The sequence below is a fragment of the Callithrix jacchus genome, chromosome 4 (assembly GCF_049354715.1).
Source record: "Callithrix jacchus isolate 240 chromosome 4, calJac240_pri, whole genome shotgun sequence".
NCBI lineage: Eukaryota > Metazoa > Chordata > Mammalia > Primates > Cebidae > Callithrix > Callithrix jacchus.
This window is the reverse complement of record NC_133505.1, coordinates 2,896,791-2,909,666: the sequence shown is the minus strand read 5'-3', so window position 1 is coordinate 2,909,666 and position 12,876 is coordinate 2,896,791. Positions and strand designations below refer to the sequence as shown.

General features: G+C 41.9%; 1 long non-coding RNA gene, 1 other non-coding gene and 1 pseudogene across 2 annotated transcripts; 1 reads left to right on the top strand and 2 right to left on the bottom strand.

The window, feature by feature from the left end:
• Positions 1–883: 883 nt before the first annotated feature.
• LOC108591044 (large ribosomal subunit protein eL30-like) lies at positions 884–4,098 on the bottom strand (annotated as a pseudogene).
• Positions 4,099–6,651: 2,553 nt separating this feature from the next.
• On the top strand, positions 6,652–12,103 carry LOC128931904 (uncharacterized). The gene is made up of 3 exons (XR_008480979.2): positions 6,652–6,756; positions 6,934–7,063; positions 8,567–12,103. It is a non-coding gene; the product is annotated as an uncharacterized LOC128931904 (long non-coding RNA).
• On the bottom strand, positions 10,133–10,214 carry TRNAS-GCU (transfer RNA serine (anticodon GCU)). The gene has a single exon. It is a non-coding gene; the product is annotated as a tRNA-Ser (tRNA).
• Positions 12,104–12,876: the final 773 nt, after the last annotated feature.

Here is a 12,876-nt window from a genome sequence, read left to right as displayed (position 1 = left end):
GTTGACCAGGATGGTCTCGATCTGTTGACCTCGTGATCCACCCGCCTCGGCCTCCCAAAGTGCTGGGATTACAGGCTTGAGCCACCGCGCCCGGCCTCCCCAACGGATTTTAACAGAGTGGGAGGATTGAGAGAAACATCTGTGGTCTTGGAATGTCCAAAAGCTACTTGGCACCGATCACAAGTGGGTGGAAAATTATGGCCCTGCTGTGCTCCAGATCTCAAGACGGGAAAATGTTGGAAACTCCCCTGGTCACCGTCTACCCTAACGTCCCCCACACCCCCGCACAGCTTTGAATATTCCAAATATTTCCATTTCCTGTCCTAACAGTTGGTTTATCCACAGAATGAATCCAAGGGCGCTCAACAAAAGGGAGGACTCAGGCAGCTTTCCTGGGATATGGCATCATATACTGATAATTTCAGAAACGCACAGTGCGCGGCCCAGCGCGGCGAGAATGGCATTAACGATGTCAGCAGCGCCCACATTCCCTGTAATTTACCCCTTACCCTTCTTGGCTCTCTTCTTCCTTGCGTCCAGGGAAGTGTGGTTCTGTAGGAGACGGTGGGCAGGACTGGGTCCCCGACGCCCTCGCGGCCGCAAAGAGGGACAGCTGGTTGGGTGGAGGTGGAGGCTGTGGCCGGGGACAGGGCCGCAGGGCCGCGCGTGGAGCTGGTTAGGAATCCAAGCTCCCCCTCCGGGCGCTCCCTAACCGCTCACTGAGCAAACTTCGTTTCACAGCTTTGGGGTTGATTTTTGGGAAATTGGGTCCTTAAAGCGGCTTCTGGTATCAGAAGCTTTGGTCCGCTTTTAATTTTTTGACACCGTGGGTTTCACATCCCACCCCACCCTCACCCCCACCAGCCTCGAACAAAACGCTCAAACACGATTGTGTCTCCCTTGCGCTTTGGGGGAAATAATTTAAGATGCTGGCGTCTGAAACACTTCACTGTGTGATCGTTCAGAGCATGGGCTGTGGAAACAGTCCCGGGAAACCTCAGCTCAGCCGCTCTCTGCAGCGCGACCCTAGGCGGGCATCACCTCCCAAGGGCGGTTCAGGATTCTATGAAATCCTGCGTGGAAAGCGCCTGCGGGAGTCCGCGCTGTTCAGGTGTGTGCCATTATTATTATTACTATTTTATTATTAAGGTGTGAGGGGTCTTGGAAGAAAATATATTCTCTTTTCAGAGGTTTGCACTTAGGATCTTTAGTATTGAAGGCTCACCTGTCACCTTTGCTAAGATGTCTACTTATCCCTCACTGGCTCTGAAAAATAAAAATAAAAAGTAAAAACAAACAAACAAAAGACCCCTACTTTCCTTTAGTGAAGGAGGAATACAATCAAGGGTTTTGTATTCAGAATGTTGTGCAATATCTTGGAATGGGACATTGGTGTGTTTAGAGATTTTTAGTTGAAAAAACAAAAAGATTTCTGAAATCTGTAGAGTTTCTATTGTTCCAGATCTTTAAAGTTTGTGTTAAAAGCATAATACATTTTATAATTTTTAAAAATATATACATACTGCTAGATTGCCCTTTAACGTAGTTATAAAAAGTTACAGCTCTCTAACAGTATCTGAAAGTTATTTTCCCTCCCACCTTCATCAAACTTTTTCATCTTTGGCAATCTAATAGGTAAAAAATGGTATATTATTGTAGTATTAACATTAAAAAAAACAACAAGCTCTGGCAAGTTTTATTAAAGGAAATTTTTGCATGGATTACTTTTCACCAGTCTGTGCTGGCACGCCTCTAACGACATCAGCATCACCTGGACCAACGGTAGCCGGTGTGCATTCTCGGTGGTATTTTCCGCATCCTGTGTCCACTTCAATATTATTGCTGCTGTAGTGACGGGCACCAATTTTGGTCAGCATTGTGTAGTACTCTATTTTGGACTTCCTTAAAGCTGGGCAGTTGTTAGCGAGAATGATCAATTTCGCTTTGTCTTGTCTGATCGTTTTCAGAGTTCACTTGTACCCCAGCACGTACTTTCCACTTTTCATAACGAGCTGGAGCCTAGAGTTGATGGACTTCAGCGATCTTTTCTTTCTTTCTGTCTTTCCTTTTTTCTTTTTTCTTTTCTTTCTTTTTTTTTTTTTGAGACGGAGTTTCGCTCTTGTTACCCAGGCTGGAGTGCAATGGCGCGATCTCAGCTCACTGCAACCTCCGCCTCCTGGGTTCAGGCAATTCTCCTGCCTCAGCCTCCTGAGTAGCTGGGATTACAGGCATGCGCCACCGTGGCCAGCTAATCTTTGTATTTTTAGTAGAGACGGGGTTTCACCATGTTGACCAGGATGGTCTTGATCTCTTGACCTCGTGATCCACCCTCCTCGGCCTTCCAAAGTGCTGGGATTACAGGCTTGAGCCACCGCGCCCGGCCTGTGCCAAAACTATTTTTAAAAATACTTTCTTTTTACTTATTTATTTATTTTTTTTTAGTGCTTCTGTGGGCTTTTCTTTTTTTTATTTAAATTTTGAACCCCCGATTGTGAGATGTGAGTTGTGGATTATGCTCTATTTTCATCAGATATCTATCTAGATGTTACGGTAACTTTTATAGCCTAACTCATCTTTTCTCCACTGCTTTGAAATGTCAACTTTATCAAATGCCTAAATACTTGTGCCTGCTTCTGGACTTTCTATTCTATTTGTATTAAGATGTTTTATTTGCTGTAGCTTAAAATATGTCTAAATACCCAAAAAGGTGTATGTTTTCCTTATTATTCTTTTCTTAATTTTCTTGGCTACTAATGTTATTTTCCATATAAACTTTAGATTGTTTGTGAAAAAATATAAACTGTTGGTCCAGAATGATGTATTTTCCTCAATGCAGCAAACTGTAGATTCTCTGCTTCTCTCTGGAGGTGGGAAGGGGCATTGAGGTAATCCTGGAGCCAGGGCAGCAGCAGAATCGTGAGTTTCTTTCTTTAGTGAAGGAGGAATACGATGAAGGGTTTATATTCAATCAAGCGTTTTGTTTTGAAAACAAAATTCTATTTTAATTTGTATTGGCATCGTATTAAATATGTAGACTAACTTGTAGAGAAAATTGATGACGTATTCTTTATATTAGTCTTGTGATTTCCTTCTAAATTTATTTGTCAATATTTTATCTCCTTTGTTGCTATTGTAAACGGGTCTTTTCTTCTATTGTGTGTTGTGGTAGGAAGGCAAGTGATATATTTATTTCTGTAAACACATTTAATTTTATAAATAAATCCTAGCATAGTTGCACATATCTAATCTAATGATAATTTTGTATTGGAAACAGATGCTTGGTGCTGCCAAGAAAAATTAGCACTGAGACAAAGGATTTTTTAGCACCAATTTTTACTTCCTGGGCTGCAGGAAAGATACTCTCACTAGCCATTTTTCCACAAGAGTACAACAAACGAGGGAAAGCAGACCTATTTATCCCTTATGCATTTGGGTTCATCCTTACTGCTGTGTCTGATTTCTGTTGGCTGGAGCTAGACCTTACAATTTAAACTAAAACCGGATTGGCAAACAACGGAAAACTTTTTTAAACAGGTAAAAGCAATGGAGAGCTGGGACATGCCTGTGAGCACATTCAGCATGGGTATTTGGTTACAGTAAGAGGACAAAGACTGTACTACATGCCTGTACACCTGGCATGTTTAACACTACATAGGACAGGGCTTAACAGAGTGATTAGCACATTTATGACTTATTCTTTAGCAAGAAAGGACACTTTAAAGAGGAACTTTTCAAATTCCCACATTTTATCTCCTTCTTTTTTAAAATTATGTTTTTAAATGATTCTCACTAACCCAGAACACTACAAAATATTTGTCATGAAAGTAGACATCTTTCTAACTTGTTGCTAATTTCAAAGACAATGCATATAATGTATTCCCTGAAAAGCAGGATGATGACCAAAAGAAGATCGTAAGGAGCGATCTTCTTTTATTAAAAGTTTCCAGAATTATTACCAAAAAAAATGGATCTTAATGCAAGAAAATGCCATTTCCGCATTTACTTAAACCCTTTCATGCTTTTTCTCCTCACATATGCTAATATGGTGAATTATGTCTAAAGATGTCGCTCGTAAACAATACTTATGCTTATCTCCATTTCGTAATTGTGAATTATTGATTTCTTTAGTGTGATGCTGGATTCTGTTTGCTCCCATTTTATTTAGGATTCCCCATAAGAAAGAATAAAAACTGGGGTTTTCCTATTGGTAATTATCTTCAGTTTTGAGATTATTGTTAGAATTGTTTCTGAAAAGCTGGGTGCGGTGGCTCACACCTATAATCCCAGCACTTTGGGAGGCTGAGGTGGGTGGATCACGAGGTCAGGAGTTCGAAACCAGCTTGGCCAACATAGTGAAACCCTGTCTGTAATAAAATTCAAAAATTAGCTGGGCATGGTGGCATGCACCTGTAGTTCCAGCTACTAGGGAGGCTGAGGCAGGGGAATGGGTCGAACCCGGGAAACGGAGGTTGTGGTAAGCCAAGATCGCACCACTGCACTCCAGCCTGGGCAACAGAGCAAGACTCTGTCTTGACAACAACAAAAATAATTGTTTCTGAAAAAGTAGAATATTCCCATCACTTTTTATGTTCTGGAACTGTTTTTAATGCATTTAAATGATCTGTTTTATAATGGGTTTTAAAATTTTATCTGGGAAGCTATTATGTCTGATGTTTTTTCAGGTTGGGCAGTCTGTCGTCAACTTTTATTTGTTCTGTTGTAATTGGTATGTGTGATTTTCCATTTCTTCTAAAGGTTTTTTTGGTATATTTTCTAGAAATACGTTGCAACCAGGTTTTTCAATTATATTGCAGAATACTGAACAAAATAATATCTTTTAATTTTATGTGCATTTGTGGTTACAGGCATTGCTACCACCACCATAGCAGTGATCAGCCAGTGAAAGCAGTTACAGGAAGTCACCACTGGTTATATTGTAGCAGAATTAAGTTGGTACATCGTCATTTGTTTCACCAAACTTGCACCAACCCTCTGTTTCAAAGACTGCTGCCTTGAACATTCTTTCATGCTCTGTGCATACCTTGTTGAATTTATGCAGATATTTCTGTAGAATGGAGTTTTAAAAGTGGAATAGCCAAATGATGATATGTACTTTTTAAAAAGTCACTTTATTGAAGTTTAATTTCCATATAGTACAATTTACCTTTTTGTATGTAGTTGGATGAGTTTTGGCAAACACATATAGTCATGTAAAGATCTCTAGAATAACAAGATATACATTTCCAGCATGACCCCAACATTCTTCCTCACTTCTCTTTTTTTTTTTTTTGAGACGGAGTTTCGCTCTTGTAACCCAGGCTGGAGTGCAATGGCACCATCTTGTCTCACCTCAACCTCCGCCTCCTGGGTTCAGGCAATTCTCCTGCCTCAGCCTCCTGAGTAGCTGGAATTACAGGCACGCGCCACCATGCCCAGCTAATTTTTTGTATTTTTAGTAGAGACGGGGTTTCACCTCGTTGACCAGGATGGTCTCAATCTCTTGACCTCATGATCCACCCGCCTCGGCCTCCCAAAGTGCTGGGATTACAGGCTTGAGCCACCGCGCCCGGCCCCTCACTTCTCCTTAGTCAACCTTTCCCTCCACTCCCAGCCTAACAATTACTAATGTGATGTTTTTACTTTATCTTTTGCCTAATCTGGAATAGAATCATACCGTATAAGCGGTTAAGTCTGGCTTCTAGTTTCTTTCACTTGGCTTATTGCTTTTGAGACTCATTTATGAGGCACGTATCTGGTTTGTTCTTTATGCTGCTGAGTAATATTCCATTGCATGCACGTATCACAATATGCTTATCTATTCACTGGGTGATAGACATTTGGATTGTTTCCAGTTATGGCAATTGTAAATAAAACTGCTATAAACATTCGTCTACAGCTGGACATGTTTTCAATTTTTTGAGTAAATATCTAGAAGGAGGATTGTTGGGTCATGAAGTAAAAATATCCTTAAATTAATTTTTTTTAAAAAACCTATCAAACTGTTTTTCCCAGTGGCCATACTATTTTTGCATTTTCACTGGCGAAGTATGAGAATTTCAATTGTTCCATATCATCATCAACACTTAATATTAACAGGTTTAAAAAAATTTTTTAAGTTCTGCCATTGTAATAGGCATGTAGTTTTAAATTTTCCTAATAGGCATGTAATAGGCATGGTTTTCAATTTTCCTAATGACTAATGAGATTGAGGTTTTTTTGATGTGCTTATTGGCTATCTGCATATCATTTCTGTTGAAGTGTAATTCAAATGTTTTCCCCATTTTTATTGGGGAATGGAATTGTTTTCCTGTTGTGCAAAATCTTTACATATGATTTCTCTGAGTCTGAGACTTGTCCATTTCTATTAAAGTACCTTTCGAAGAACAGAAGTCAAATTATTAATTTCTGACAGTCAAATTATTAATTTTTCTTTTGTGATTTATGTTTTTGTGTCCTATTTTAAAATCCTTGTCTAACAAAGTCATAAGGATTTTCTCTGAAGTTTTCCTTTAGAAATCTTAGAGTTGTAGATTTAGTTTTAGGTTTTATTTTGGTCTATGAGCCATTGAGAGTTAATTTTTTAATACATTGTGGGTTGAGGACGGAGATTCATCCTTTTTTTTTTTTTTTTTTTTTTTTTTTTGCGCATGGCTGTTGTCCAATTGTTACATCACCATTTGTTGAAAAGACCTTCCTTTCCCCGCTAAAGGATTCGGTGAATCACCTTGGCAACTTCGATGAAAATCCGTTCATATCGTGAGTCTATCTTTGAACTTTGAGATCTACTTTTAAATTGTGATAAACGATAAGCGAATTTGCCCTCTCCAGCAGAAATGTGTGACAGCGACCTTACAGCTGACTGCCAGTTCCTTTGGTTGCCCCTTCCTTACCAGGAACAGAAGTGGGGACCTGTGCTCGTTTCTTTTCCCTCAGCCCAAACCTGGCTCTTCCTAACGTCTCCTGAGGTGATGCGGACAAGCGATGCTTGGTGGCAGACAGCAAAGCAACTTCCATGTTCGCCAGAAACTCTTTCCGAGGCAGCCCGTTCATTTCAGTACACCAGGTATTTCGGAGGCAGCTAATCCTAAATAAATATAAAAAAGGATTTATTATAGCGTTTGGGATCTGGGGGTGTGAGTTTAGGACTCAACCAGACCTGGGAGTCTAGTTTTGCGTTTTCCTCTCCAGTAACTGCTCATTTCTCTCCTTTTCTGAGAAAAGCTCCTTTCCAGCTTAATGATATATTTAATTCCAAGGAATGAGAACATTATGTTTCAAAACGAAAGAGTTCTCACATTGTAATTTAATTTACTCTTTTTTGTGACTCGGGTTGGGCTGAGCCCTGGAGACCCCAGAAACGGACCCTGTCTTAGGGTTCCCGGGTGGAAAGGCAGCGTGGGAAGCGTTCTCTGGCCTCGGAAAGTGCTCCTCCCTCTGCTTTGCCCGGCACGGCTCGCGGACGCGGGGTGTCACCAAGTAGCGTTGCGAGAGTCGTATGCAAAATTTTGTTCTTCCTTTATCTGAAATTAAAATTTAATTGTGTGCTCCGTATCTTACCTGGCAATTCCACCGCCAACCCGACCTCAGGCCGGGGGAGCAACTGCGTTCCGGGAACTTCCCACCCCTCTGAGCCGGAGGACGGTTTCCTGAGCGTTGGGAAAAGTGAAAACCTGTCACCACGAAAAGAAAGGAAATCTGCTCTGACTGAAATAACAACAAAAAACAAAAACAAAAACAGAAACAAAACCAAAAACCACACCCGCAGCCCCGCTGTTACCGGTAACGCCAGAGGCAGTTAACAGGAAACGCTTTTTCCAAGATCCTGCAGCAGCTGCCAAATGTCGCACTGTCCCCCCCTGGAGCACCTGCTGCCTTTTTACGAGTTCAGACTCGCTTTGCCACACCCATCTTCGGTACTGGGTACTTGGTACTTCGGTATTCCTAGGGATACCGAAGAGCACGCTCTCCTCGTGAAAACGCTGTCCCCAGCTAATCCCCGCTACTCAGAAACCCCAAGCGACCCAGGACTGGTCCCGCTTCTCTTAGACTCCTCGGAATCCTCCAGTGGGAACCCAAACCTTACAAAAACGGTTCTCTCAGCCTCCTGTTGAACTGCATTTCCCGGTGGCTCCGGAGTGTCCTGTCACTTCTTCTATGTGTTGAATCTGATTTTGGTTTGTTCCGGGTGGTCTTTGGCTAGTGTCTTTACTACCGCATTACTGCTCCGTGGGCCCCGACAGTGCAGGGGTTGGAGGGATTAATCCTGGCAGGATAGACGCTGATGCCGACGTTGCAATGATGAGAGAAAAGCGGATCCTGAGAGAGATCTGATTTTACCAAATCAGACAGAATCTAGATCAACCGTGTTTTAGAAGGGGAGGTGTAGACAAAACAAAACTAGGGCAGTGGTGTCAAACTTTAGCATCAATCACCTGCAGAGCTTGTTAAAGCACAAATTGCTGAACCTCAGACATAGAGTGCTTTTTTTTCCAGGTGATAATGATGTTATTGTTCCAGAGACCACACTTTTTTTTTTCTTTCTTTCCTTTTTTTTTTTTCCCCCTAGATGGAGTCTTGCTCTGTTGCCCAGGCTAGAATGCAGTGGCTTGATCTCAGCTCACAAAACCTCCACCTCCTGGGTTCAAATGCTTCTCTCGCCTCAGCCTCCTGAATAGCTGGGATTACAGGCAGGTGCCACCACACTCTGCTAATTTTTGTATTTTTAGTAGAGATGGGGTTTCACCATGTTGGCCAGGCTCCTCTCGAATTCCTGACCTCCTGATCCACCTGCCTCAGCCTCCCAAAGTGCTGGGCTTATAGGCATCAGAGACCACACTTGTAAGAACCACCGAACTAGAGCAATCTAGTCAGCATAATAATGCTTTTTTTTTTTTTTTGAGACAGAGTCTCACTCTGTCACCCAGGCTGAAATGCAGTGGTGCCATCTCAGCTCACTGCAACCTTGCTGTCCTGGGTTCAAGCAATTCTCCTGCCTCAGCTTCCTGAGTAGCTGGATTTCAGGCATGTGCCACAACACCTTGCTAATTTATGTATTTTTAGTAGAGACAGGGTTTAGCCAGGCTGGCCAGGTTGGTCTGGAAGTCCTGATATCAGGTGATCCACTGCCTTGGCCTCCCAGAGTGTTGGGAGTACAGGCATGAGCCATCACATGGTGTCAAAAGCTAATAATGCTTTGAAGCCAGTGATCCAACTTAAGATCTCTAACTTAGAAACTTTAAAATTGTCATTCACTATTAAAAAAATCAAAAGAGCCATATTCTCAAATCACACAAAGCTCAACACCATTAATCCCTACAAATTCATTAAATATTGAATATTTATGAAGTCCAATTTATAAACTGCCAGTAGTTACCCAGAAAATCTACAATAAACCAAGTTCACTGAGTTTATAAGAATCCAGGATTCCCAATCACTTTCTCTTTTGTTTTGTTTTGTTTTGTTTTGAGATGGAGTTTCACTCTTGTTTCCCAGGCTGGAGTGCAACGGCGCGATCTCAGCTCACTGCAACCTCCACCTCCTGGGTTCAGGCAATTCTTCTGCCTCAGCCTCCGGAGTAGCTGGGAAATGCCTCAGCCCTAACTGGGAATGTTCCATGGAATGTCTGTAAGTTTTATTATATCTCTAAGCGACACTCTCCCGCCTTTTTCAAAGACAGGGATCCGTAGACAATAATGGTTGCTTTAAACGTTAGCATTGAGATAGTAAATGAATATTTCAGTAGAGATATACAATCAGGCTGAAAATGCCTGAAGTAACCCATGCGGCTCAATATATACAATGTTGTGTGTGAAAATCACGCTTTATGATTTTCTAAGGACCTTTGCATTTCTTGGGCGGTGTTTTTCTCTGGCCGTCAATTACATCTTCAATTTTTCCTCAGTGGGGAATCCTACTAAGCAAACTTGTGCAGGAATGAAAATTTGCGTAAGAATGAAACATAAATCGACAAACAAATTACATTCACAGACAAGACAAGTGTTACTAAAGAAGCAGAGAACGGGAAAGATTAGAGAGAACTGTCGAAACGGTTGGTGACTAGGGAATGAATTTGCCAAATAAAGTGGTTACCACATCATTTGTGATTCCCGGAACAAAAGGGTCACCGAACTACCGACGAGGATGGGATTCGAACCCACGCGTGCAGAGCACAATGGATTAGCAGTCCATCACCTTAACCACTCGGCCACCTCGTCGCATGAAGCCCTGATAAATTGAATTTCTTCCTCTGTGTAGTGCTCCCAGTGAGTCTTGTAGCAACACGATCTAATCGTTTTTTTCCTGGTTGAATCCTCATAGCTACAGTCTGAGTCAGGTGTCTTAATTAAGGCACATTTCACAACCACCATAAAAATAACGGATGTCACTTAGAGTAGTGAAGTTACTGGCAAATACTCAGTAATAGGTTGAACCAGTGCCGGCATTCGTTGGTAGACACAAATCACCCGCTATCTTGTGGACCCGGCTCCAGCTGGCCGCCCTGCTTGCCCTAGAGACACACTGGGCCCCTCGCCGGGTCCTTCCGCCGCTTTGTTCTGCATTCGAGGGGTTGATTTGTTTCCCGACCTGATCTAAACGTTCACCTTCCACTCCTGTTTTCTGTGACGTACCAGGAACCTGACTCGCGATTCCTTTTCATTGGCTTCTGTAATTTGCCCGGGAGCCAGGAGCTGCCCTCCTTTCTCCTGTTACTTTCTCCTTTGTCGCTCTCTCTAGGAGTCGGTACTGATCAGGCTATGATCAATCGGCAGCAGGTGAGAACGTATTTTGTTTTGTTTTAACAAAAATTAAAGGTGCGCAGGCGCCCCGATGGCGCTCCTCTGGCTTTGACCAGGTCAGTGAAAGAAATGCTTTTTGTGTCTAGCACAAGATTGGCTCAGTCCAGCTGCTGCGCGCGCTGGGAAGGGCCTGTGGGGGTGCGCGGGCAACCCCCTGGGGCGGGAGTCAGCTTGCGTGGTCCTAACTGTGTCTCTTAACTAAGCTACCTCGCTACATCCAACCCCACCTTGGGAAGCAGAATAGAAACCCCTAACGTCCCTTCCAGCTCTGACAGCCTCAGTTATAAAATGATCCACAAGAAAAGAAGCCTCAGGCTGGGCGCGGTGGTTCACGCTTGTAATTCCAGCACTTTGGAGGCCAAGACGGGTGGATTGTTGGAGCTCAGAATTCCGAAACCAGCCTGGGCATCATAGAGAAACCCTATCTGTACAAAAATTGCAAAAATTAGCCGGGCGTAGTGGCCTGCACCTGTGGTTCCAGCTACTCAGGATGTGGAGGCGGAGGATTGCGGGAGCCCAGGAGGCCTCGAGGCCACAGTGAGCCAGTGAGCCCTGATTCTGCCATTGCACTCCAGCCTGGGCAACAGAATAAGACCCTGTCACAAAAAAAAGAAAAAGGAAGGAAGGAAGGAAACAAGGGAGGAAGGAGGGAAGGAAGGGAGAGAGGGAGAGGAAGGAAAAGGAAGGAAGAAGGAAGGAAGGAAGGCAGGCAAAGGAAGGAAGGAAGGGAGGGAGGGAGGATGGATCTTACACTGGTAAGAGTTTGTGTGCTTTTTGATATTTGGTGCTGAATTTTGGAGGGGAAAGTTTTCCTTTCTACCTGAAGAATGTTGGTGCTTTTTTCCTCCCAATAAAATGTCCTACTTCTCAGCTTTTTTGGAAAGGGCTTTTTTTACTCTTACCCATGTTTCTTCACAAAATTAAAAATACCTTCGGTCAGCACAAAACTACCATCAGGGGAACTTTCCACAATACTGAATGAAACAATGATATTTGTTCCTTTGAGTGGGGCAAGTATATTTCATTTTTTCTTACACTCTGAGTCACCCACTACCCCTTACATTCGTTCTTCAGAGACTCAGGAGCCACCTCATTTCATGTCAGTCACTTCAGAACTGGTGACCAGGGGAAGCTTTGAGGACGGAATTTCTGCTATTAAGTAACTATATTTGACTTAGACCACTCTCCCTGTAACTACAGGACAGAGATTATATTTGAGTGATCATATTTTACCCCAGCGCAAGAGTAAGCAAACAATAACTATTGTTAAATGAATTAATGAAACGTTGTAGATTTCTAATACAAACTCTAAGCAGAATTGAGGTACCTTAGAAAGGGTATTTTCAATTAATTAAGACTTGTGCGTTAACAATACCAATTTAAAAAAAAAAATCACAAAGTTGTGATGAATATGAGTTTGTTTCAGTAAAATGATTAAAAATTATCTTGTAAATAGTAATCACTGAGTACATCATTTGACATAGTAATTGTTTTTATCACTAATAAATAAATTACTAATTAATGACATAAAATTATATATTTGATTTAAAAAGAGAAGTAGAAAAAAAAGAAGCAAAAATCATGTATGATGAATTCACGGAAGAAAATAAAATGGTTAATGAATGTTTTTGAAGATGATTCACTTGTATGTAAGGATATACCATTTAAAACATTAATATCGTATTCACCTCCTCTACTCCCACTGTAGATTTCTGAAATACTGTCCATGCAAGTATAAATTGGTCCAACCAGACTGAAGCACAAGTTCATATCCTTCTTTCTTTCCTTTCTTCCTAAACCCACTAGTGGAAAATTATGCCAGAGATAATACCTACCGAGTGTGAAATACACACACATATATATGCACACACGTGGAACACTGCTTTTAGTAAACATGAAAACTACCCAATGTCCACCAAAGTGGAATGCTTAGTTAAATAAATTATGATTAAAACATTAAAATGGTATGTGATTATTAATAAAAATAATGCAGTTCTAAATGTTATAAGTTTGTAAATATTTTCCCACTTTTTTTTTTTGAGACAGAGTCTCACTCTGTCGCCCAGGCTTCATGCAGTGG